Raw genomic sequence first — 26,417 nt, 5'->3', positions numbered from 1 at the left:
ATCATGCTGCTACCACAGGTTCCACTTAGTCTACAGAGGAACATCTTCCAGTATCCGTGGAAGATAGTCCGTTAGGGGGCTGCGACACTTTTGCGCGTTCAATGTTCCGTCTATGAAAAACGGGCCGATGAGCTGGTGGTTCACTGTCCCACACCACATTTTCCATAGACGCCGACGTTCCACCTGTCGAAGCCAATGGGACCGTCAACAGGCCATTGGTAATGTTTAAGCGGTTTACCTGGCCACGATGGAATGTGACTTCATCGCTAAAAAGATACATCATACATCTAGAATACCCTGTCTTAATGCCCAGGTGCATAAGTTAACACGCTCCTCATAATCATTTCCATGCAGCTCTTAATGGAGAGAGATGCGATAGGAGTGGAAACTTATGCCGATGCGTAGGACACTTGCCTGACTCATGCCGGCTCCTCGTGCGATTGCGAGGGAGCTAACTCGAGGATCGAGTGCAACAGCAGCAAGAACGTTAATTTCCCGCTCTTCTGTCGTCACTCGTTTCCTTTTCTTACGTTGTCTAGGTGTTACACTACCGCTTTGACGTAACGGGTTGAAGAGGTTGATAAATAATTGCCGAGACAGTTGCACAGCGGGATGCCGTCCCACAAGTTGGAGCTGAACGTTGGTTTGCCTGTTTTATTGATGCGTAACCTGGATGCACCATCTTTGTGCAGTGGCGGCACCTGAGAAGCTATACCGCGCAGTCCTCCATCACCACCGGTGGGGCCAAGAGAGAGACAGTATTAATACCAGTCTCGTTGCAACCTTTGTTCACTCGAGTACGAGCAGCGGCTCGCCATCTTATTTACAACTATTCATGACGTCGCCTTTCCGGCTTAGATTTTTTAAAATGTGACTTGTAAGTACTGCACCTCTTTCCAGTCAGTACAAACTTTAATTTTATTAATGTATTATATACCTAAAATGTTTAAGAACAGTTAGTTTAATTCTGAAGACGACGCTCACAGTAGCGTCGAAACCAGGTCAATTTTGACTTAATATTTGTGACCGAGGGCTTATTTGTTCTAATATAATTCTGACACGGTCACTGAACAGCTATGCTCAAAGTTTTAAAGTACATACGTTAAAAGTAGCAGGTATTCATCATCTTGGGACCCCATGTTTCTCTCACGGACACCTCTACATTGGCTGCTCGTGTGAATCAAGAACCGGACACCTATACATATACATGGAAAACAAGTCCCGAATCGTAGTTTACAAAATGGTTCAAATGGCTCTGAGCACTATGGGACTTAACTGCTGTGGTCATCAGTCCCCTAGAACTTACAACTACTTAAACCTAACTAACCTAAGGACATCACACACATCCATGCCCGAGGCAGGATTCGAACCTGCGACCGTAGCGGTCGCGCGGTTCCAGACTGCAGCGCCTAGAACCGCTCGGCCACTCCTGCCGGCGGTTGTTTACAGAGACGTATTGGAGCACATTCCTGGCTCTCCATACATACCAAAATAATTATATTTTCCGGGCTAGCCATGTCGCAAAAAGTCGAGCAAATATTTACTCCCTTTCCTTGTACATTTTGTACTTTGCAAACCGATCGGCGTACAATTTTTTTCGTAATGTAAACTAGCGAGTTTTAAGGGACCGGAGCTCTGTCACCGTTTTGCTGGGCCGCAAGTGGCTTGCGCCGCAAGAGAACTTTTGTGGTGGCGCATACGCATGGGCGGCAAGTTTCGGCGTTAACGCTTCCTTACAGCTGACTGTGTAACCGCTGCTAGCGCGATGAAAATGTTCGATGTTCGATACGGCGCCTCTTGAAACTGCAAACACTTCGGCTGCCTTGGTTACGGAAGCACCCGCCACAAGTGCAACAGCTGTTTGCCCAGTGTTCGAATTCACTTAGCTCCGACATAAAGCAGTCGCAACAACACAGAACACTGTTCTGACAGGACTCACACTTGAAACAATGAGGACATTGCTCGCGCGCCGTTCGTGATCGAGTATAAAAGCGCAACCTGCAGACTTGATTAGCGTCTGCGTTTCCCTTCATGCATGCGTTTTCGTTTTCGTCGGTTTCCATATTTTTGTGCAATCACTGTGTATGAGGTAGGTGAAATACCATCAGACCTCAAAAAGAATGTAATAATCGAGTTGCAAAAAAGGTAGATGGTGAAACATGTGAATATTACCGAACTATCTGCCTATGAAGTCACGACTGCAAAATACCAATACGAAGTATTTACGGGAGAACACAGCAACCGGTAGGGCCGCCCTCGGGGAAGAAGAGGATGGGTTCCGGAGAGTAGTAGAAACACTAGTTACCTTAGAAGATGGGTTAAGCAAGGGGAAACCTACGTTTATTTGTAGAACGTAGCAACTAACTCCCTCAGAAGCAACTCTGCATCTTCGTACACTTTCTTTATCCGTCTTGATTCCTTGTGTGACGCTTGTTTTGCTTCACGAACACCTATCGAGTAACTATTGAAAATGTACTGAATCGAATTCGAGAGAAAATAACTTCATGGCACAACTTGAATAAAAGAGGGGATACGTTGATTTGACACTTACTGAGGCATTATGGAATCCTAAGGCTCGTAAGGGAGGTGTGTGTGTGTGTGTGTGTGTGTGTGTGTGTGTGTGTGTGGAGAGAGGGGGGGGGGAGAATTGCGGAGGGATACCAAGGCTTTACTACAGAAAAGGTTTCAACTAGATGTAGGTTGCAATAGGTCCGCAGAGATAAAGATACCTGCATAATATATACCAGCGTTTAGAGCTGCATCAAACATGCCTTCAGTTTGAAGACGACGACAACAACAACAACTCTACACATTTGTCCGACTACGGTGCACAACATTTTTTTTATTTCACACGATCTACGTTTCACGTTCAAAGCCGATTTTCTGGTGTTTTGCTTGGAGTCCGAGATCGAGATCGCGTGAAATACAGTTGATACTTAGAAAATGAAGTAAATTTTCTTTTGTAATAATTACAATCGACGGATCAGAACTGACAATCAAATAGGTTAAAATTATTTTAAGAAGACAATTTTCTTGTGTTGCAGCATAATCTCACGCTCAGGTCCAAGGCACTCAACTGATTAGCAAATAGCCACATTGTGACAAGAGCAGTTTAGTGAATTTACCAAACTGTCAGGCTTTATATTAGCTCCCTAGGAGCCAAATACCGTAATTGTTATGAATTTCGTGTGTCGTCTGGCGTCATAGTACATGGACGCATTCGGGATTTTTTCTGGTGGTGGTTGTCTGCCAAATCCGCTACTTCATTTCATCCCAAAAATTTATCGGTATAAAGCAAACAAACGAAGAGTAGCTGTTAGCGCTCATCTTCAGCAAGTATTTATCTGTCGTGGTAGTTCGCAAAAAAGATTCACTAGTTCGGAGATTCACTACAGCGCAAAGTGGAGAGCAAGAGCACTGAGTCTGTTATGATTTGTACTGTCCAAAAATGGTTCAAATGGCTCTGAGCACTGTGGGACTTAACATCTGAGGTCATAAGTCCCCTAGAACTTAGAACTACTTAAACCTGACTAACCTAAGGACATCACACACATCCATGCCCGAGGCAGGATTCGAACCTGCGACCGTAGCAGCAGCGCGATTCCGGACTGAAGCGCCTAGAACCGCTCGGCCTAACGTTGGGTTTAAACAGTGGAGACCGCAGCGTACATTAACTGCCATTGGATTTTCTTTTCTAATGAAAGTTAACGCGTCGCGTAAATGACTGATCATTGCCGCTACTCCATCGTGTCCTGAATCAAAAATTCACGATTTTGACAATACTAAGTTTGACAGCCCATGTCCTGTTAAGTCTGAATCAGTTACAAAAGACATCTGTGAGTCTTCACGAATCATATTTAATTCCAAATCTGTAAATCGATCACACACAGTTAGTTGCTCAATTCTTGCGATGCCTGTCATTTTGCCAGCAAGTACGGCGAAGCACTTGTACACACTGTGGTCAAACATCACTACTCATTTCTAGTACCATCTGGTTTTAAATACCAGCGCTGATGTATTGTTGGTTCCCACACCATTTTGAAGATGGCCTTGCAAAATTAAATCGCCAACTTCGGCCTGGAAACTCAGGATAGAACGAAGATTCGCATCATTTGGCCCTCTGTCACCTACTTTTAATTCCCAGAGTAGTGTTTAGCGCGAAGATCCAGCTCCTGCCGTCCTTACAACTCGCACTTTTCACAAGCGACTGAAGCACTCTCCATCGGTCAACATCTTTACGTGTCTTTTACTTGTTCAATTGATGCACGATAGTTTGTTCTCCCTTCGTTGGTGTCTTCAAAAAACTGTCATCGGATTCGACACATTTTAGATGCTACATTGTTTCTGCAAGACTCAAAAAATCTTCGAGAGCTTTCTACCAGATAGTGTATGACCCATCTTTCTCGACTTTGTTAGGTTTAGAAAGCAGGCAACGTTTACAAAACGCTCATCGTATGTGTTCAGAATACACCAGTCAAGAGTACCTGTGAAGCCACTGTTTTTGGAAACGAAGTGTTCTCTTGGAAAGTGCCGGCAATACACAGTGTACTCTCAACAATTTTATTTACAGCAGTCATCAATACGAATTTCGTCCCCTGACAGTCTGAATTAATGTAACTACAGTGTGCACTGAAAGCCGCTGTGCACTGCACTACGGAATACGGATGTACATTACGTCGAAACCTGGAAACAAAGTTCGTAGAACACAAGTTGGCAGAACAGTTTTTTCATAGATAAGCTTTTTTATGTGTTCTACTGTTGCGTAACATTTAACTGTTTGTTTCACTTAATGAAAGCTACTGAATGGGATGTGTGGTGTTTAAATGTTCAATTTGTTTTTAAATTATACTGGTAGCAACAGAGGAATATACACTGAAGCCCCAACCAAATTGGTATTGGCGTGCGTATTCAAATACAGAGATATGTAAACAGGCAGAATACGGCGTTGGCGTCGGCAACGGCTATACAAGAAAACAAACATGTGTTTCAAATGGTTGAAATGGCTCTGAGCACTATGGGACTCAACATCTTAGGTCATAAGTCCCCTAGAACTTAGAACTACTTAAACCTAACTAACCTAAGGACATCACACACACCCATGCCCGAGGCAGGATTCGAACCTGCGACCGTAGCAGTCGCGCGGTTCCGGACTGCAGCGCCAGAACCGCTAGACCACCGCGGCCGGCCAAACATGTATTTGACGCAGTTGTTAGATGGGTTACTGCTGCCACAATGACAGGTTATCAAGTGAGTTTGAGCGTGATGTTATAGTCGCGCACGATCTATGGGCCACACCATCTACCGAGGTACCGATGGAGTTGGGATTTTCCCGTACAACCATTTCACGGGTGTACGGTGAATATCAGCAACCCGGTAAAAAACCAAATCTCTGACATCACTGCGGCTGGAAAAAGATCCTGCAAGAACGGAGCAACGACGACTGAAGAGAATCGTTCAACGTGACAGAAGTGCTGCAGATTTCAACGCTTGCACATCAAAAAGTGTTACTGTGCGAACGATTCTACGAAACATCATCGATATTGACTTTCGGAGCCGAAGGCCCACTCGTGTACCCTTGATGACTGCACGCCACACAGCTTTACGTCTCGCCTGGGCCCGTCAACACTGACACTTAACTGTTCATGACTGGAAACAAGTTGCTTGGTGGTTTCAGATTGTATCAAGTGGATGGACGTCTACCGGAATGGAGACAACCTCAGGAATCCGTGGACCCTGCATGTCATCAGGGGACTGTTCAAGCTGGTCGAGGCTCTGTAGCGGTGTGGGGCGTGTGCGGTTGGAGTGATACGCGACCCTTGGTACGTCTCTAGATACGACTCGTACGTAACCATACTGTCTCATCACCTGCATCCATTCATGTCCATTGTGCATTCCGACGGGCTTGGGCAATTCCAGCACGACAATGCGTCTCCAAACACGTCCAGAATTGCTGCAGAGTGGCTCCAGAACACTCTTCTGAGTTTAAACACTTCCGCTGGCGAGCAAACTCCCCACACATGAACGTTATTGATCGTATCTGGGATGCCTGGCAACGTGCTGTTCAGAAGAGATCTCCACCCCCTCGTACGGATTTACGGACAGCCCTGCAGGATTCATGGTGTCAGTTCCCTCCAGCACTACTGCAGACATCAGTCGAGTCCATGCCACGTCGTGTTGCGGCACTTCTGCGTGCTCGCAGGGGTCCTACACGATATTAGGCGGGTGTGCCAGTCTTTGGCGCTTCAGTGTATTTACCTTCAGTCGATAAGGCGATGAGTACACAAATTTAGTGTAGGAGACATTTGCTGAAAAATTACCGGAAACTGTTTTATCTGATCGTAATACGGTTCTCCGATTTATTGAGTAATTTCGAGTGACTGGCTTAGTGTTGGATGCCGAACGAACGCACTAAAAGTAATCGAAAAAGAAGGTTGTGGCATATTTCTGACTATGAAGCAGAACCCAGCAAAACCATTGCACAAATTGGCAAAAGGAAAAGATACCGGCGTAGCGTAAAGCGGTTAGGCAAACATTAAAACTATTCATGTAAGGCCTAGAAATGGACAGCAGTGCAAGCATTGAAAGATGCTGGTCATGGAAAGCGATACCGTTACTGCAAATAATTTACATCTCTTAATAAAGGCAACAGCTGTCACCTCCTATACAGACGAGGCCAGGTTCCATCTCTCCGATCAATGTCATCTCAAAAAACCTACGCCCCTTCGCTCACCGGACCTTAATCCACCAGATATTTTTCATTGGGGACCCGAAAAATCCTCAATGTACTGCAATCAACAACGGACGCTTTGCATAACTGCATATACTATGTGATCAAAAATATCAGGACACCTGGCTGAAAATGACTTACAAATTCGTGGCGCCCTCCATCGGCAATGCTGGAATTCAGTATGGTATTGGCCCACCCTTAGCCTTTATGAAAGCTTCCACTGTTCCAGGGTTACGCTCAGTCAGGTGCTGGACGGTTTCTTGGGGAATGGCAGTCCATTCTTCATGGAGTGCTGCACTGAGGAGAGGTATCGACGTCGGTCGGTGAGGCCTGGCACGAAGTCGGCGTTCCAAAACATCCCAAATATGTTATATAGGATTCAGGTCAGCACACTTACAGGGATGTTATTGACGTGTAACCACTCCGCCACAGGCCGTGCATTATAAACAGGTGCTCGATCGTATTGACAGATGCAACCGCCATCCCCGAATTGCTCTTCAACAGTGGGAAGCAATAAGGTCCTTAAAACATCAATGTAGGCCTGTGCTGTGATAGTGCCATGCAAAACAACAAGGTGCATGCCTCCTACATGAAAAACACGACTACACCATAACACCACCGCCTCCAAATTTTACTGTCGGCACTACACACGCTGGCAGATGACGTTCACCGGGCATTCGCCATACCCACACCCTGCCATCGGATCGCCACATTGTGTACCGTGATTCGGCACTCCACAGAATGTTTTTCCACTGTTCAGGCGTCCAATGTTTACGCTCCTTACACCAAGCGAGGTGTCGTTTCGCATTTACCAGCGTGATGTGTGGCTTCTGAGTAGCCGGTCGGCCATGAAATCCAAGTTTTGTCACCTCCCGCCTAACTGTGATAGTAGTTGCAGTGAATCCAGATGCAGTTTGGAATTCCTGTGTGATGGTCTGGATAGATGTCTGCCTGTTACACATTACGACCCTCTTCAACTGTCGGCGGTCTCTGTCAGTCAGCAGACGAGGTCGGCCTGTATGCTTTTGTGCTGTACGTGTCCCTTCGCGTTTCCACTTCGCTGTCACATCGGAAACAGTGGATCTAGGGATGTTTAGCAGTGTGGAAATCTCGCGAACAGACGGTTGACACGAGCTATACCCAATCACCTGACCATGTTCGAAGTCCGTGAGTTCCGCGGAGCGCACCATTGTGGTCTCTCACGATGTCTAATGACTACAGAGGTCGCTGATATGGAGTGCCTGGCAGTAGGTGGCAGCACAGTGCATCTAATACGAAAAACGTATGTTTTTGGGGGTGTCCGGATACTTTTGATCACATAGTGTATCACAGTCAGATGTACAGGAAGTGTTTTGCAATAAAATTTAACGGGTTCAGACCTGTATAGTCGCCTGGGGGAATCATTTCAAACGTATGTGCTAACTGCACAGCAACTTCCGGAACAGCCTATAGCATCAACTGAAAATAGTTTTAAATTTGTTCAGATCAGTTTTTTTCATATGAAATTCAGTAAAAATGACTATACATATTCATCCGGATCACAACCTCGATATTGGATTAAACACGTGCATCGCATTTAGAGGAAGTGCACCCAATCTTTTGCGCCCCTCATTGTTAACACGACGAACCGGAACAAACATGTAGCATGGACAATAATGAGTGTGGCGTAGCAATATGCTACTGACGGTTCGTCCCAGTGCAATACACAGCGCGCCTCCTCCCTGTGCCCGCACATTGCAGGCCGAGCCACGTCCGTGTAGGCTTCGCAGATCCTTTTAAATCCCACGCCAAACGGCAAATTAATAAAATCATTTCACGTATAGCAACAGGTATGCACCCTGTACTTTTCGGTTATACAGCGTGTTTCAGGGGAAAGGTCAATATTCAGGGACATGTCAGGAACGCTCATTTGAAGCAACAGGGTCATGGCTTCTAAAATGCATACTTTAAGAGCTATGAGCACTTCAACGCCTTCGATAACGTGAAACAAATCTCCCTACATTTTGAGAGGTGCTGCTATCGACCAAAACAGAAAAAAATTATCTGAAAATGGCTGTAATACGCCTGTCTTAAAAGCTATAAGCAACTGTTCAGTAGGCGAGACGCGTTTCACAGTATCAGAGCTGAACAAGTGCTCCCAACTCTTAAGGCATGCACTACAAAACCCATGTTTACTGAAGTATTTTTTTTTGGTTTAGTCTATACTGCCACCTCTGAAAATATGGAAAGCAAAGAGCTTGCAGTAGAAACCATTTGTGTCACACTATCGAAGATGAAGTAGCACCATAGGGTAGGCTTCTCATGATCGTACTTGTCATATCCGGGAATACTGACCACTCCTCCTGGGAGATATTCAAAATTACCTAAAACCTCAATTTTGTATCTTCGCCGGCCGGAGTGGCCGAGCGGTTAAAGGCGCTACAGTCTGGAACCGCACGACCGCTACGGTCGCAGGTTCGCATCCTGCCTCGGGCATGGATGTGTGTGATGTCCTTAGGTTAGTTACGTTTAAGTAGTTGTAAGTTCTAGGGGACTTATGACCTCAGCAGTTGAGTCCCATAGTGCTCAGAGCCATTTGAACCATTTTTTTGTATCTTCCTATTTAAGCCAACCTCCTGAACGTTAATATTTTTCTTACATATACATCAGATCAAGAACTACACTAAACATTTTGCTAAATAGTTAAGTTATGTGATGGTTTGAGTTTTCAAACAGTTATTACTACTTCCAGTTGTTTGACACTATAATTTTCATTTATACAGCTATCAGGAGGAGTGAAGCACGTCTTTGGCGTGTGAATTTTGAGATGTGTTAATGATGAATGAGAGTAGGAATCACATTGTGTAGAGTCACATACATGCATGAAATTACTGTAAGGTAGCTAGTTTAAGGATTATAGAAGAACACAAAGATCACGTTGTTTTGAGTGTTTGCTTTTCAAAAAATACAAAGCTTGGGAAATAATGAAATAAAATTCAGAGTTCTCGATTGGTCAACGAGGGAAATTATTGTGCTGTCCGTGAAAAACTCTGAAGATGCCTGGCTAAATTATATTTCAGCCAATCAAAAAGGAGAACTTTCATGTGTTCTGGAAGCAGATCGCTCGTCTCGAGGAGTCGTGACTGAGCATTACTGGCGCAGAACCTGTTGCTCGGTCTTCTAGTAAGTTCGTAAAAATGGTGTAATCTGTTTCTGCACAGACAGGTACTAGCCCGGAAACTGGTGAGATCCTTTCCGGACGTTTTGGGATTTTAGAAAAAAATTGCGAATTTTTCCGATGGATTAAAGAATCTTAAGATTCTGGGTATTGGTGTACTGCTTAGACTTGGCCGAGCGTACTAAACCGTCAACTATCACACGAAGTTGTTAACCGCGTACTGACTGCGAAAAGGTGAGGTTATGTGTACAGCAGGTCGCGATTTCTATACTTAGAGAAAAAATATGCTATCAAATGACCTGAATGATGCAAACTGCACACAGTTAGGCGTATATGCTTCACCACTACGTTGTATGAAGGGCATCACTATTCAGATCACATGAAGGGCTTATTTCGAGAGTGGTACAAGTCCATTTTCTTCATTCTGAGATACAGAGTCCTAAAGTTAAATTATTTACACTACTGGCCATTAAAATTGCTACAGCACGAAGATGACGTGCTGCACACGCGAAATTTAACCGATAGGAAGAAGATGCTGTGATATGCAAATGATTAGCTTTTCACACCATTCACACTAGGTTGGCGCCGGTGTCGACACCTACAACGTGCTGACATGAGGAAAGTTTCCAACCGATTTCTCATACACAAACAGCAGTTGACCGGCGTTGCCTGCTAAAACATTGTTGTGATGCCTCGTGTAAGGAGGAGAAATGCGTACCATCACGTTTCCGACTTTGATAAAGGTCGGATTGTAGCCTATCGCGATTGCGGTTTATCGTACCGCGACACTGCTGCTCGGGTTGGTCGAGATCCAATGACTGTCAACAGAATATGGAATCGGTGGGTTCACAACGGCCTCATATCACTAGCAGTCGAGAGGACAGGCATCTTATCCGCAAGGCTGTAACGGATCGTGCAGCCACGTCTCGATCCCTGAATCAACAGATGTGGACGTTTGCAAGACAACAACCATCTGCACCAACAGTTCGACGACGTTTGCAGCAGCACGGACTATCAGCTCGGAGACCATGGCTGCGGTTGCCCTTGACGCTACATCACAGACAGGAGAGCCTGCGATGGTGTCTCGACAACGAACCTGGGTGCACCAATGTCAAAACGTATTTTTTTCGGGTGAATCCTGGTTCTGTTTACAGCATCATGATGTTCGCATCCGTGTTTGGCGACATCGCGGTGAACGCACATTGGAAGCGTGTATTCGTCATCGCCACACTGGCGTATCACCCGGCGTGATGGTATGGGGTGCCATTGGTAACACGTCCTGGTCATCTCTTGTTCGCAGTGACGGAACTTTGAACAGTGGACGTTACATTTCAGATTTGTTATGACCCGCGGCTCTACCCTTCATTCGATACCTGCGAAACCCTACCTTTCAGCAGGATAATACACGACTGCATGTTGCAGGTCCTGTACGGGCCTTTCTGGATACAGAAAATGTTCGACTGCTGCCCTGGCCAGCACATTCTCCACATCTCTCACCAATCGAAAACGTCTCGTCAATGGTGGCCGAGCAACTGGCTCGTCACAATACGCCAGTCACTACTCTTGATGAACTGTGATATCTTGTTGAAGCTGCATGGGCAGCTGTACCTGTACACGCCACCCAAGCTCTCACTCAATGCCCAGGTGTATCAAGGCTGTTATTACGGCCAGAGGTGGTTGTTCTGGGTACTGATTTCTCAGGATCTATGCACCCAAATTGTGTGAAAATGTAATCGCATGTCAGTTCTAGTATTAAATATTTGTCCAATGAATACCCGTTTATCATCTGCATTTCTTCTTGGCATAGCACTTTTAATGACCAGTTGTGTATTTATCAAGCGACCGAGTCAAGGAGTTCTGACTTGTTTCGTCCTTCGGCCGTTCCGTAGGAGCAGAACATTATTACTATTAAGCTGATTTTATGGTTTTTCCAAGTACGACCCATATTTAAATAATTAATTCGAACCTCGCCTTTTAAGGAATTCGCTGTCCTATGCATGCAATGAGAGATGGCTTTGGATAGCGTTATAGATATTGTAAATGACAATAGTACAAAAGTAAACGGTGATAAATTCTACTATTTTATGCTGCGTTAAGAACTGTCATTCAAACTTTTAAAACTTTAGATTTACCAGCGAACCAAAAATGATATTTCTTTGGTAAAACTGCAGCTCCAAACTTACGAAAGACAATGGGATTTGTTTTTCCTATTCCTTTGAGCAGCGCACACGCAGAATGAGTGTTCTCCCTGATAAAGACTTGTGGACTGATGAGGGAAACAAACTGTTGGTGATATGTATTGAAAATGAACTTCTTGTAAAAACAGACTATAATATGAGCTTCTCTCAAAGTTCTGTCAGCACGTTCTACATTAGAAGAAACTTCTATAGGCCGCAACACTAGACAATAAATACATCTATACGTTCCAGGCCTAGCTCCACTGATTTTCACCAGTGTGTAAATTAAACACAGTCAATTTTTAAATATTTTAAGGTTCGAACATGGTGTTTGTAGCTACGTTCTGGTGTGACGAAAAAATCTGACAAACGTTAATAAGAACTGCACATTTACTGATTAAGTACTTACTACCTTTTGTTTGAAGTATCCTGGCTTTTTACTTGCCAAAGGTGGAACCCTACTCGCGACAGCAACAGAACGGAAGACGTTAGATTCGCCTCGGTCACATCACTGCGACGTGTACATACATGCCAAGTTTCGGCCATTTGGGATGTCTATCGGTTTTCGTGGTCGTATCGAGTTCGAAAAACTGGGAGAAGCAATATTGGATTTTTGTGTCTTTACACTGCTGGCCATTAAAATTGCTATACCGAGAATAAATGCAGATGATAAACAGGTATTCATTGGACAAATATATTATACTAAAACTGGCATGTGATCACTTTTCCACGCAGTTTGGGTGCATAGATCCTGAGAAATCAGTACCCAGAACAACCACCTCTAGCCGCAATAACGGCCTTGATACGCCTGGGCAATTAGTCAAAGAGAGCTCGGATGGCGTGTACAGGTTCAGCTGCCCATGCAGCTTCAACACGATACCACAGTTCATCAAGAGTAGTGACTGGCGTATTGTGACGAGCCAGTTGCTCGGCCACCATTGACCAGACATTTTCAATTGGTGAGACATCTGGAGAATATGCTTGCCAGGGCAGCAGTCGAACATTTTCTGTATCCAGAAAGACCCGTACAGGACCTGCAACATGCGGTCGTGCATTAACCTGCTGAAATGTAGGGTTTCGCAGGGATCGAATGAAGGGTAGAGCCACGGGTCGTAACACACCTGAAATGTAACGTTCACTGTTCAAAGTGCCGTCAATGCGAACAAGAGCTGACCGAGACGTGTAACCAATGGCACCCCATACCATCACGCTTCCAATGTGCGTTCACCGCGATGTCGCCAAACACAGATGCTGTAAACAGAACCTGGATGCATCCGAAAAAATCACTTTTGCCATTCGTGCACCCAGGTTCGTCGTCGATTACACCATCGCAGGCGTTCCTGTCTGTGATACAGCGTCAAGGGTAACCGCAGCCATGGTCTCCGAGCTGATAGTCCACGCTGCTGCAAACGTTGTCGAACTGTTCGTGCAGATGGTTGTTGTCTTGCAAACGTCCCCATCTGTTGACTCAGGGATCGAGACGTGGCTGCAGGATCCGTTATAGCTATTCGGATAAGACGCCTGTCATCTCGACTGCTAGTGATACGAGGCCGTTGGGATCCAGCACGGCGTTCCGTATTACCCTCCTGAACGCACCTATTCCATATTCTGCTAACAGTCATTGGATCTCGACCAACGCGAGCAGCAATGTCGCGATACGATAAAGCGCAATCGCGATAGGCTACAATCCGACCTTTGTCAAAGTCGGAAGCGTGATGGTACGCATTTCTCCTCCTTGCACGAGGCATCACAACAACGTTTCACCCGGCAACGGCGGTCAGCTGCTGTTTGTGTATGAGAAATCGGTGGGAAACCTTCTTCATGTCAGCACCGGGGCCAACATTGTGTGAATGCTCTGAAAAGCTAATCATTTGCATATCACAGCATCTTCTTGCTGTAGGTTAAATTTCACGTCTGTAGCACATCATCTTCGCGGTGTAGCAATTTCAATGGCCAGTAGTGTAGTTGAATTTGTTGTTCAATAGGTTTTGAATTACAACGTATGTCCTACGAATATATGCTGCTTCAAAATATTGGGAATGTCTCGTATTCTCGTCGTTACTGGTATATCCTGTTATAATTAAATGTAAAATGAAGATATATCGGTGAGTAAAGTCTTCAGCAGGTATTAGTATGGAACTAACTCACGAGTTTGGAGCGTCCACGAAGGACTACTGGTCGGGATGTCATGTTTCGACGAAAGGGAAAGCAACAGCACTGGTTCACGGTCTACTAATTCAAATATTTTTTCTTTACCTTCCTTTTTCTATTACGTGTTGTGACCTTATCTTTAATTCCATGAAAGTATGTTCTGTAATATTTGATGTTATGTATCATACATGTAAGAGTGCTCTGTCCTGTGAGAGAGTTTTCGTTGTCAGTAATATACAAGTTAAGCATGAAACACGTCAGTTCCAGTAGCGATCTCAAAGACATTGATCATCTGCTAAAACAAACTAGGTACCACTCAGAATAAAAAGGGTAAGGAAGATTGATACATTTGAAAAGAACAAAAAAGGGAACTTAGTGTTAGCCGTCCAGAAAGTGTAAAAGAGAATTTAGGAGGTAGTAATTTTAGATTTATTTTCCAAGCAAGGACATCTTCAGTTAAAATGCATATTCAGACGAAATGTATTCTCGTATTACTACAAGAATGTTCCAGCTGATGCTTTTTCCCCTTGAGTTAGTTTCAAGAGCAAAGGAAGGACCTTATTTTTCTCGCAGTGAAAATTAGAACATACTTCACACAACCACCACGCTATAACCATTTAGAGGGATTATTATGAAGCACTTTCCGTAATACATATGTAAATCTTTCTTTCTTTCTTTGGTCCTTTGTCCAGCTCCAGCGCGGGGTCGGCCTTGTTATCACGGATCTGGCAGTGTTAGCTGCAGAGGGTGCCCGGATGCCCTTCCTGCCGCCACCCCGAACCCCGTGGGACGGAAGTGTTGTAACCCAGCTTTCTGCATCTAGTGTAAGTCATGAAATAGTGCGAATGTGTTCAAATGTCTGCAAGACGTGTAACTGAGGCGGAATGCAGGGACCAACCCAGTATTCACCTAGTGGGATGTGGAAAACCGCCTGAAAACCACATCCGGGCTGGCCAGCATAGCGGCCATCGTCGTTAATCCGCTGGGCGGATTCGATTCGGGGCCGGCGCGCCTACCCTAGTCCAGGAAGCAGTGCATTAGCGCTCTCGGCTACCCTGGCGGGTATGTAATAAATCTGTAAATAACGAGTGCGTAGTTGGCAGGTTCTCACTTTGAAATAAAGAAAAAGGCAACAACAGTGTCCAAAATCACAATGAGTACACCAAGGTAATGAGTTGCTGCTTTAATTCGTATACAAGAATGCTACAACGATACTCCGTATTTACAATCCTTTCATAGTTTCAAAAGAGTGTTATGGTAGTACTACGTTTATTGCCCTGGTGTGCGCACGACGTTCAATTTTGTATAGTAATTAGGCGGCATTACGTTATGCATATGGTCCTCGAATGTCTAAACAGATCAACTGAAATGAAGTCAATAAAACGTCAAATTAAATAAGATGACTCAAGATGTCAGTTATCCGCCGATGCGCGACCTGTAAAAACGTTTCCACTTATTAACGCTTATGAGGTGCACGCACAATGACTGAGCATTTGTAGATGGCAATTCAGAAATAATCGTAACCTGGTTAGCCTCACAATGCTTTCACGCTTGGACTTAATCAGATATTAAAAATAGCAATCAGAACATTATTTCTAAGAGTTATTATAGTGAGTTTAGAATAACTTGCGACTTTTGACGGTTCAGTACGGGGCGAGTGGAGGGAAGCGCCGTTGCCAGCGCGTGCCGAGCGCATCGGCTGGTGACGGCAGGCCTACTCGGCGCCGAACCTCGCAGCCTCGCTTGACTGCGGGAACATCAAGTCGCACGAGCCAGCTGATCTGCGATCTTTCTCAAACGATTTTAAAGAAACTGTTCCGTAATAGACTCTGATTCTCGCACATCTCATAGTTTAATTCGTCAGCTTCATGACGAACCTCTCCCCCTCCCCCTTATCATTTCGCCAATGGTTATAGTTACTGTGGCATTTCGATAGCAGGAAAACTATTCCAAAAAATCCTTGTTTACTGTGAAAAATAGGTTTCGCTATGAATATCTATGTTGAGAGTGTTAGGTTGCATGTTCCTGCGTATTAAATGGGAGGGGGGAAGGAAGGGAGGGGGAGAGAGAGAGAGAGAGAGAGAGAGAGAGAGAGAGAGAGAGAGAGAGATTGTGTGTGTGTGTGTGTGTGTGTGTGTGTGTGTGTAAAAAGAGGTAGAGGATGGTGTTAGGTGTGGTATGAACGAGATGCGGAATGGGTATGGGAGTGGATGAGTACAGTATTTATTAGTTTTTCAAATTTAAGGATTCTTTAAAATTTTGGAAGAATGGGTTGTTTGCTAAATCAATTTGTTCATTTAAGATGCTGTGGGGTGTTTTATTGTTATGTATGAAAATTTCTAATTGTTCCAAGAGGTCCATTATTATTCCTTTGTCTACATTGTGTAGAATGTGAAGGTTGGTTTTTATATCTGTGATTGAATGACTATTTTGGGCTACATGGCTCCCTCTCTCTCTCTCTCTTCTCCCCCCCCCCCCTCCTTCCTTCCTCCCCACCCCTCCCCATATGTATATTATCCTTTTTATTGAGCAATGAGAAACATGCCAAACATAACTTCACTACCAGAAATATTGTCCTAAAAACTTTGTTGTAGGTTCTGTAAATAGCAAAAGAAAATTTTGCAATGTAAAAACATAATATTTTTTATAAAGAAAGTAACGTAACAAATATGTATTTTATTACGAATGCCACACAAAACGATAAATGAGCAAAGAAAATCTCTGCCTCCACAAAACTCTTTGGAGACAACAGTCACACTCTTTGGTTTGTTTATATTTTGTGAAGTATGTGGGAGTCGCCATCGGTGGAAAAGTGCCTGTTTCACTTGATATTTAACGACACTGGTAAGCACACATTATGTTTTCCAGAGCAGTGCCTGCCACAAGAATAAAAACAGTGAGTAATACTATCAAATTAATATTACAATCGTAATATTCTTTCAACATGCAGTGCTCACTTTTTCGTCTCTGTATTTGCCACAGATGCACGACCCCACAGTACTCCAAACTAAATTGTATCATCTCATGATGAATCGAAACCGGTCATGAATAAATAAAAACTGAAGAAAAAACGGCGAATGGTTGCAGTAATTCCTGAAACGTAATACGAGAGTGTTTTGCCGTATGATTAATATGCGAAACTTCCGTATCTATCGCGATATTCAAGCGACTGCACATTTTTTCAATGAAATAGTGTAATTATTGAGGGCCATCGACAACTGGTGAAACGAGAATCGCTGTGGATTTAGCAACAGTGTAAGTGAAGAACTTGCATGCTTATGTTTATACTGAAAATGGGCTGTTTCATAAACTATTGACCTGACTAACACCCAGTTGGTAGTTCAAAAATACACAGTTTCTATATTCTGTTGCAATTTCAACTGCATTAGAAAGTTATTGAGATGAATATGTCTAAACTCTGCTCTGTTTTGACAAAAAAAAAAAAAAGCAGATTCTCAATGGTTCAAAAGGCTCTGACCACTATGGGACTTAACATATGAGGTCATCAGTCCCCTAGAACTTAGAACTACTTAAACCTAACTAACCCAAGGACATCACACACATCCATGCCCCAAGCAGGATTCGAAGCTGCGACTGTAGCAGTCGCGCGGTTCCGGACTGAAGCGCCTAGAACCGCTCGGCCACCGCGGCCGGCAGCAGATTCTAACATGGCAACAAGAGAAGTTACATATTCCTCAATGGCTGCTCAGCTACCTTCTTGATATGGGTGAAAAATCTAGAACAGTCCTGCTATGTAACACTTGCAGTGGCTTCTTGTGCCAGCATTTCAATCTCAGTGAACGATCTTGTTGCCTTTTGCCACATTACTATTCACTTAGGCCCATATACTCTGTCGGATTTAAATGACCATGATACGAAGGAAGCCTCATTAAACTACGTCCTTTGCGGTTATCCAGTTGACCTGGTAACGTGAAATTTCTGCTTATATAGCACTACAAATTCCCTTTGCTTTATACATGGCGGGTCCAACTTTATGTCATGGAACATTTCTTTGGACCCAGGGCAAAAAACACTAGCTTTCCTCCACTTTATTGTTGGAGATTTATGCATCACAACAGTGTGGTATGGCGTTTTGTCCGTTAGTATTGTCGAATTCCGAGGAATGTTTTGCAGCCAGTGAAAAGTGATCCTGGACGACACTTTTATTGCAGATCTCTTATTCAGATGTACTGCGCTGTTGTTGTTAATCCCACTTCTTCACGATACCTGACTCCTACAGAATATTTCAATGCCACAAGATATGACTTTACAACGAGAGCTGACGAACGTTGACGTGATGCCGTGTGGTACTGTTTACTCTTGGTGTGGCAACAGGGGCGCTTTACCAGCCGAACCGCTTGTGGCGTGGTAGGGAAAAGCCTGCTCGCCATTGGTGTTCCCCGGACAACGGCGTCACGTCTCCCTCTAGTGTGCCAAATGTCAACTAACTTTAATCGCACTAAAGTTACGGCACCACGTATAACAAATGTTAGCTTCGTGCCACGGCACACGGCAGACCCCACTCTCCGGCACAATACGACGATGAAAATCGATAGACTCCCAAACGATCGAAATTGGGCACGGATACGTCATAGTGTAGCGTTGTGCTTGTTTAGGCGAGCTAATCGGCCGCCCAGTATAACTGAACGGATACGAGCGAGTCCGAATATAAAGACTAGCAGCGTCGCCGGAAATAGGGAAAATCCCAGTTCCGGGAATGTTGACGGTAGTTCAACGCTGCGTACACCAACTAATCATGTTTTTCAACTAGTATGTGTATCGCATGTCACAATTTTGCATTTCATAGATAAGTAAGTGAAACCTTTACGCGATTCACGTTCGCAAGTTGCTAGTTTTACCGTATTTACTCAATCTAAGCCGCACTTTTTTCCGATTTTTGTAATCCAAAAAACTGCCTGCAGCTTAGAATCGACTGCAAAGTGAGCGGAAGTTCTGAAAAATGTTGGTAGGTGCCGCCACAACTAACTTTTGCCGTCGAATATCTGCATGCAGCCCTATAAAGGCATGCTTTGCAGGCACAAAGATAAATACTGGGGCCAAAACCTCTGCGTCAGTAAATAACTAAAAAGAAAGGTAGAAAACTAGCTTTTTTCCTCAGCCCCGAGTTTCGACCACTACGTTTTCATACATTATCCAACGAAGTAAATAGAAATTCCGTATTGTTCATCTTCGAATGTAGCAGCCTTTCAAATATTCGTAGCAGCAAAAATAAATATCTTTACACAGAAATACCAGCAAGGCTTTAGGCGTTCCACGAGTTGATTCGCTAGGGCTCATTAAGATTTCACATAGCGGCACCTATTGCTTCGTGGAATTTTGTGAAGTGCTTGTTGGTGTTAGTGAACCATAACGAGGCGTTTTCATTATAGTGCCAAATTCAAGACGGGAGTTATTTCTTTTGCGGAAAAAAGCTCTAATCGTGCTGCAGGTCAGCGATACGGGATTGATGAGAGCAACGTCAGCCGATGGCGACTGCAGAGAGACAAATTATTTGAATGTTCAAGTAGCAGGAAAGCATTTAGTGGGCAAAAGTGTGGCCGATATCATGCACTAGAAGTGATTTTAAATGAATTTGTTAAAGAACAACGTCAGAAATTCCTGTCTGTGAATGCCGAAATTTTAAAAATTAAGCCACATGAAATTGCTAGAGAGCAAAAAATCGAAAATTTTAAGGTTAGGCGCAGCTGGATTGATCTGTTTATGAAGCGCTGGGGTTTTTCACTTCGAAGGCGAACTTCAGTTGCACAGAAGCTGCCGAAAAATTATGAAGAAAAACTTGTGGAATTTCAGCGCTTCATAATTAGGCGGCGCACAGAAAAGCAATACGTTCTTGGTCAGACAGGATATGGTGACCAAACTCCCGTATACTTAGACATGTCGTCAAATTATACGGTTGACGCCAAAGTAAAGAAAGACATAAGTGTTCTTACATCAGGGGGTGAGAAACAGCGGATGTCCGTCGTGTTTGCTTGCACAGAATATTCGCATAAGTTACCCCCATTCATATTTTTCAAGCGAAAGACTTTACCGAAATCGGGAGTGTTTCCAGAAACTGTAATTGTACGAGCAAACAAAACTGGGTGGTTTTCGGAGGATACGGTGCTGGAATAGATTAGGCGTGTGTGGAATCGTCGTCCTGGCGCAATGCTTGGCTTACGCAGTCTGTTGGTATTAGATGCGTAAGCAGGCCATACAACACCTGCAGTAAAACGAAAATTAGACGAAAGCAAAACGGACTCGGCAGTAATTCCAGGCAGGATGACGTCAATTCTGCAACCACTTGACGTCTGTTTGAATAAATCATTTAAGGACAAGCTTGGACTGGCTTTCGAAAAGCGACAGACAACTGACACCGACAGGACGTGTAAAACGCGCAAGTTTGTCGCAAGTGTGTCAATGGATTTATGATGCATGGAAGTGTGTTCCAAATCAGACTGTGCAACAAGCATTTAAAAAATGTTCGATATCCAATGCACTATATGGTACGGAGGACGATGCTCTGTATGAAGAAATGAGCAACAAAGAATGTAGCGATAGTGATTCAGAATCATGACTGATATTTTAAACACTTCGTATAAGATGTATTACAAACCTAATAAAATGTTGTTTTAAATTTCAGCGTTTAATTTCTAATTTAATTTCACTCTTGTTTTATAAGTGTTGCTACTCTGCATTGCACAGGACAGAAAAGCATGGCGAGCTGCATCAAACCTGTCTACGGACTGACGACAACAACACATTCTACGTTTGACGTCATCACAAAAAATCTACTACTAAAATCCGACGGGCAAGACTGTTTGGGATGTTTGTCAATATGGCCAACTCTACGTTCTGAATTTTTTTCTACCTGTAACAAGAGACGGTTGCTAATAGGAACTTTTATGAATCGTGAATCACATGCAGTATTCTCTTCACCATAAGGATAATATGAATGTAAACATTATGGCATGCATTCTTTCGTGTTTGCTGCTATCTCATTTAAATCCTGTCTGCCTAATAAACTACGAAACTAGAGTGAGACAACAGCAAACGCGGAAGAATATACATATCATGTCACGTTTATATTTCTACTATTCTTATGCTGAATAGTGATGCAGTCAAAAATGAATCGCGGCAACTGACTAGATTTTTAAATCTAAGATGAATGCAGAATGTAATGTACTAAAGAGGCGTCTGCAAAGATTTTCAAACGGAGAAAAATTTTCGCTAAACTCTCGTTCAGAACATCTTCTATCATACGCAGCCTATTATTCGGTTCTTGTTGATCATTATAAAAAAAAAAGCAGCAGTGTAAGTGGCCATTGTTTCGCTAATGAGACAATTCCTCCTTTTTTTTATTGTTAGCGGCAGTAGTGCGCACAAAACAAGCCGTGCCGCGAGCTGACAGGCCGTAAACTCATCATCAGAATGCGACAAACAGTGCATGACACAGTACAATAATGCACTTTCAGCTTGGAGTGACGCAAACGCCTATAACAAAGAGAACGGCACTTACCAGATCAAAGCAAAATAAGCAATCGATTCAAACCAGACGAAGCACGTCAAAAATGAAGGGTACTCGCATAAATACGGACGGAGGGCCTGACGCATAGCAATTACGTGGTAAAGCTTAACGACTCGAACCAAACTACTCTGGCTGTCTCTTCATCCATTCGACCTAAATTGTGTCTAATGTTACAATGGACCAACTTTGTTTCGATTTGGAGGTGCGGTCTAAAACTTTTCTCTCCCCTTGGATTTCGAGATTTAGATTCGGGAATTTTTTTTCCCTTGATTTCGAGTCTCATTTTTCAGGTAAATACGGTAGTCTCCAAAGAAATACAGTTAATTGCTCGCAGTGCACAAACTAAATATAAGTAAAACGCTTTTAAAACTGTGTGCGAAAATGAGGGGGTGCAAGTTAATTTTTTTTTATTTTCCATGGCGCAACGAAATGTATAATACACGCTCTAGACAGAGAGAGAGAGAGAGAGAGAGAGAGAGAGAGAGAGAGAGAGATCGACGATGGCATTGCCCTCTGTCATGCCTGTGACATCTATGAGTGAAAGTGGATCAAAGAGGTTTAAATGTGAAGCGGCAACTATGTAATTATGGGGATATAATGATTCTTTGCCTTTTATACGAGCAGTAGAATTATTACTAATTTCCCATTTTTCTTTTTTCTTTTGTGGAGAAAGTTGTTCTGAACCCTTGTGGATTGATGATAAGAGAGATTTGTACATTGAAATGATTTCCTAGAAAATGAAATATTATAAGGGGGATGGAATGTAAGAAAGATCGCTGGAATTTGTAAAGAGCGGAAGATATCTGTAAATGAATATTGTTTCATTCTAGATGTCAAGACGGTGTAAGTTATTTCAAGTACTTATGAATCTAAAATTTATGGCTGTTATTTTTCTCCAAATATTTCAATTTTAGTTTCTAGCAAATAGTATTGCTGCTGTTGGTGTAAGAAAGTTTTTGCAAATCTGAACACAATGCATTTTTGCACAATCGCGCATTTTTACCTGTCCCCTCTGTGGTGGGTGGAAATCGGCTGACTTCGTGCCGCTCTGAAATGTTTACGGTCGTTGCCTACACTAGCTACGCACGTGTTTGTATTGTGCGCCGCAAGAATAACCAGCCATTGTGAATATAGTATTGAACCGTGAGCTGTGTTGTGCGTAGTGACTGTTTAATGTTATTTACAAATGTGAGCGAAGGTGCTGCACCTGGTCCCAGTAGCGACTCGCAATCAAGTTCCGTGTCACTTCTGCGAAGTTCGCGTCCTGGACAAAGTCCTATACACACGGTTTCACACATTCGTTTCACAAGCTGTAACCTCCACCGCATTAGATGACAACAAGTGAAAAAATGAATTACTGGTAACTTTACAATTTTAAGAAATAACGCTAATGATAACAATCTTTAACAATATTTTTAGTCTTCTGAGTGAAACGCGTTCGAACCCTTTTGTTTTTACCCTTTGCAAAATTTCGCGTTACCCCTTATGAGGTAATTAGCTCCGGGTTGGGAAACACTGATTTATCGAGACAACTACGTTATAGACTGCAAAACCTACACCATGCAGCAGCTAATAGAATAGCATAATATGGCCGTAAGTATTATCTGTTTATGAAAATTTCATTAAACACAATCTGAATTCACTTGTTTCTTACTATCAATGTTCTGTTCCACTTTGTCCAAATGTCACATAGTACTGTCGGTTTATAGAGACGAGTTCTGTTGTTCGTTATACTCTGTTCAATCCATTTGCTGCAGCGTTGAAGAAGAATCCTTGCATTGCCCTAGTCACAATAGATCGAATCTAGTGGGAGGTGGGGGATGTGGGATTGCAGTCCCGCCCCCTCCCCCTCCCCTTCATAACTACATCCATTTGCCCCTCATAACTACATCCATTTTCGCCCCACTCATAAAAAAATTCTTTCATACTTAAAGTTGTAATTGGTATTACTACAGACTAGCGAACCCAGCAATGCTTCACAATAGCTAAATATGTATGGGAATTAGATATCTAATCTTTTTCTGTCTTCCTGTCGGTTTATAATCTCCTCCCCCTCTCTTTTTTCTCCCCCTCCCCTCCTTTACCCATCTCCTCCTCTCCTCTACCTTGCTGCACCACTTCCCGCCCCTCTCAGTACCTATTTCCTCCACCTTCCCCCCCCCCCCCCCCCTCGTCTGACCTGGAGCCTCGTTTGTTGTTACTGCGACGAAACTGTGGTTGGGTATTGAAGTCAATTAAACTGAGTGGGTAAACGGATTGGGATCATTGGTATTGGGATATGACAGACCTCTTCTGCTGCTGCATCTTTGTAATTCAAAAAAATGGCTCTGAGCACTATGGGACTTAACATCTGTGGTCATCAGTCCGCTAGAACTCAGAACTACTTAAACCTAACTGACGTAAGGACATCACACACATCCATGTCCGAGGCAGGATCGAACCTGCGGCCGTAGCGGTCACGCGGTTCCAGACTGAAGCGCCTAGAACCGAAATAATGAATTCAGTGACAATATTTCGCATAGCTTTAATCTACAAATGCGGAGTATTACGAAGTATCTGACGATTGAGACTCCTTAGCAGTATTCTCATCATAAGCCAATAAGCCATAAATGCTACTTTCCTGTTTTCTATTGAAACTAACTGCTAGTATGAACACAAAACAGCATATAGTTGTGCATACAATTCTCGTTTGAAGTTACATAAAAAGAGACTGAATATATAAGTGACAAAAACAATTATTTCATGGTTTAAATGCGCTCCTACTGTAGTTAAAACTGTCTAGAAGAAAGAAAACGTCACTACCCATTTTCACAGCACAGCAAATCATAGGATTTTCTTTCTCACAGCCGATTTCAACAGACAACCTTTAAATTCTTATTTAAAGGAATATATAGGTTATGCCCATCTGAATGTTAAATCGTGTAAAAATTTGCAGTAACCGGCCAATAACTTTTCCGAGTATTTTGCCAACAGTGTTTCCCCTTTATATATTTTACATGTTTTATATAATATGAATATTAGCCTATGTTGATCTGAACCTTTAGAGCATCGTGTAAAAATATGGAGTTAATCGTTCAAGAACTTTTCGAGATTTTTGCAAATAAAACGATTCTTGAAGCATCCTGTAAGCATTCCGAAGTAAATATATAAAAAAATTCTTGGAGATTTTTGGTACCGGTAACAAAGCTGAACGACGACTTGTCTTTGAATAGAGTGTAGATTAAGAAAACACCTTAGTTTAGAGATTTTGGTTGCCGTACAGTGATAGAATATTTGTATTAGTTCAGCTGCCGCCCCCCCCCCCCCTTTTCCAATCGAAATCTTGGATTCGGCTCCTCGATCACATTACCTTCGTATAGATTTAAAAGACTATTCCATTAGTTGCAGTACGATGTGGTTTTTACAATATATGCCTAATTCTGTTGATAAATAGATCGTGACAGCTAAAACGGGTGTTGTCAGCAGGAAGTGTTACGGTACCGGTTGTCCATATACTTTTGTAACTTCTGTTTCGAGTAGTAGCAGAGTTTAATAATCAGTACATGAATGTGATGTTAGTTTTTAAGGACAAAATACATGATAATGCGGCGGCAGTATATCTTTGGTACATACATTTTTCAGGCGACGTTTATGAGATGCTGATGTAAATGATATTGTACCATTAATAATTGTTTATGTATCGTTCTCATGTTTCTTTTCGTTCCTTGGGAGGAGCCTAATTTATACAGTCAACTGCATGTAATTTAGCATGCAACATCCTTTCATCTTTGGAAATACAACTTGCGCATCTCATTAACTCTTATGCGCTACAAACATTCGCACTCCCAGCCGCCCGGCTAGCTCAGTCGGTAGAGCATGAGACTCTTAATCTCAGGGTCGTGGGTTCGAGCCCCACGTTGGGCGAAAATTTTTAATGTATGAAAACACGATAGCGTATCGATTTTAACTGTCTGCTGTGCAGGAAGTTCGGATCCATGTGCGGCGCCGTGGCTTAGTTGGTTAAAGCGCCTGTCTAGTAAACAGGAGATCGAGGGTTCGAATCCCTCCGGTGCCTCATAGGTTGTAACGTTTTTATTAAAGAGGTGTAAGTTCTGGTACATTAATGACAAAAAAGAATATTTTCCCAACCTTGATGATCTGTGAAGATACAAAAAAAAGGACATTAAAATCCTAGGAAACTAAATTAAAAATGACTACACACAGATGCACCAACTTACATACGTTACACAGAAGAGATCAGGACGAGAGAGTGGCACTAACAATCTTTACAGACCATTGCTCTGGTTGGTGGAACTGAAACCTGCAGTTAACTGCGGAATATATAAAGCTTGCAACTCTTCAATCGTAAATATTAGATAAAAAAAAATCCCACATATAATTAACTGTGAGCTATACACGAGAAAACCAGAAAATAAAATCTGTAACTAGTGGTGTAGGTAAGGCAGACGTGCACTAGAAGTGGACTAGACGGCAAGCGGTCCATGAGTGCCAAACTAGACCCGCAAGTTGTAAGCTAACACTAAACATAATCTCGGTGGACCCGAGGAAAACAGCCAATTACGGTATTCTCATTTAGATACAGAGTATTTCGATGAGTCTAGAAATGTATCTAGTACTCAAAAGTAGTCGATTAACATACTCACCAACTAACAATTTCACTGGACAGTATTTTAAAAATTA

General features: G+C 43.1%; 1 protein-coding gene and 2 non-coding genes across 3 annotated transcripts in view; 2 read left to right on the top strand and 1 right to left on the bottom strand.

Moving 5' to 3' along the window:
• Positions 1 to 26,417, bottom strand: part of LOC126109832 (putative carbonic anhydrase 3) — a 123,407-nt gene that overhangs the window by 82,867 nt on the left and 14,123 nt on the right. The gene's annotated exons all lie outside the window — the stretch shown is intronic.
• On the top strand, positions 25,568 to 25,640 carry Trnak-cuu (transfer RNA lysine (anticodon CUU)). The gene has a single exon. It is a non-coding gene; the product is annotated as a tRNA-Lys (tRNA).
• On the top strand, positions 25,718 to 25,791 carry Trnat-agu (transfer RNA threonine (anticodon AGU)). Its single transcript has one exon. It is a non-coding gene; the product is annotated as a tRNA-Thr (tRNA).

The sequence above is a fragment of the Schistocerca cancellata genome, chromosome 12, assembly GCF_023864275.1.
Source record: "Schistocerca cancellata isolate TAMUIC-IGC-003103 chromosome 12, iqSchCanc2.1, whole genome shotgun sequence".
Taxonomy (NCBI): domain Eukaryota; kingdom Metazoa; phylum Arthropoda; class Insecta; order Orthoptera; family Acrididae; genus Schistocerca; species Schistocerca cancellata.
This window is presented reverse-complemented; position numbering and strand designations above follow the sequence as displayed.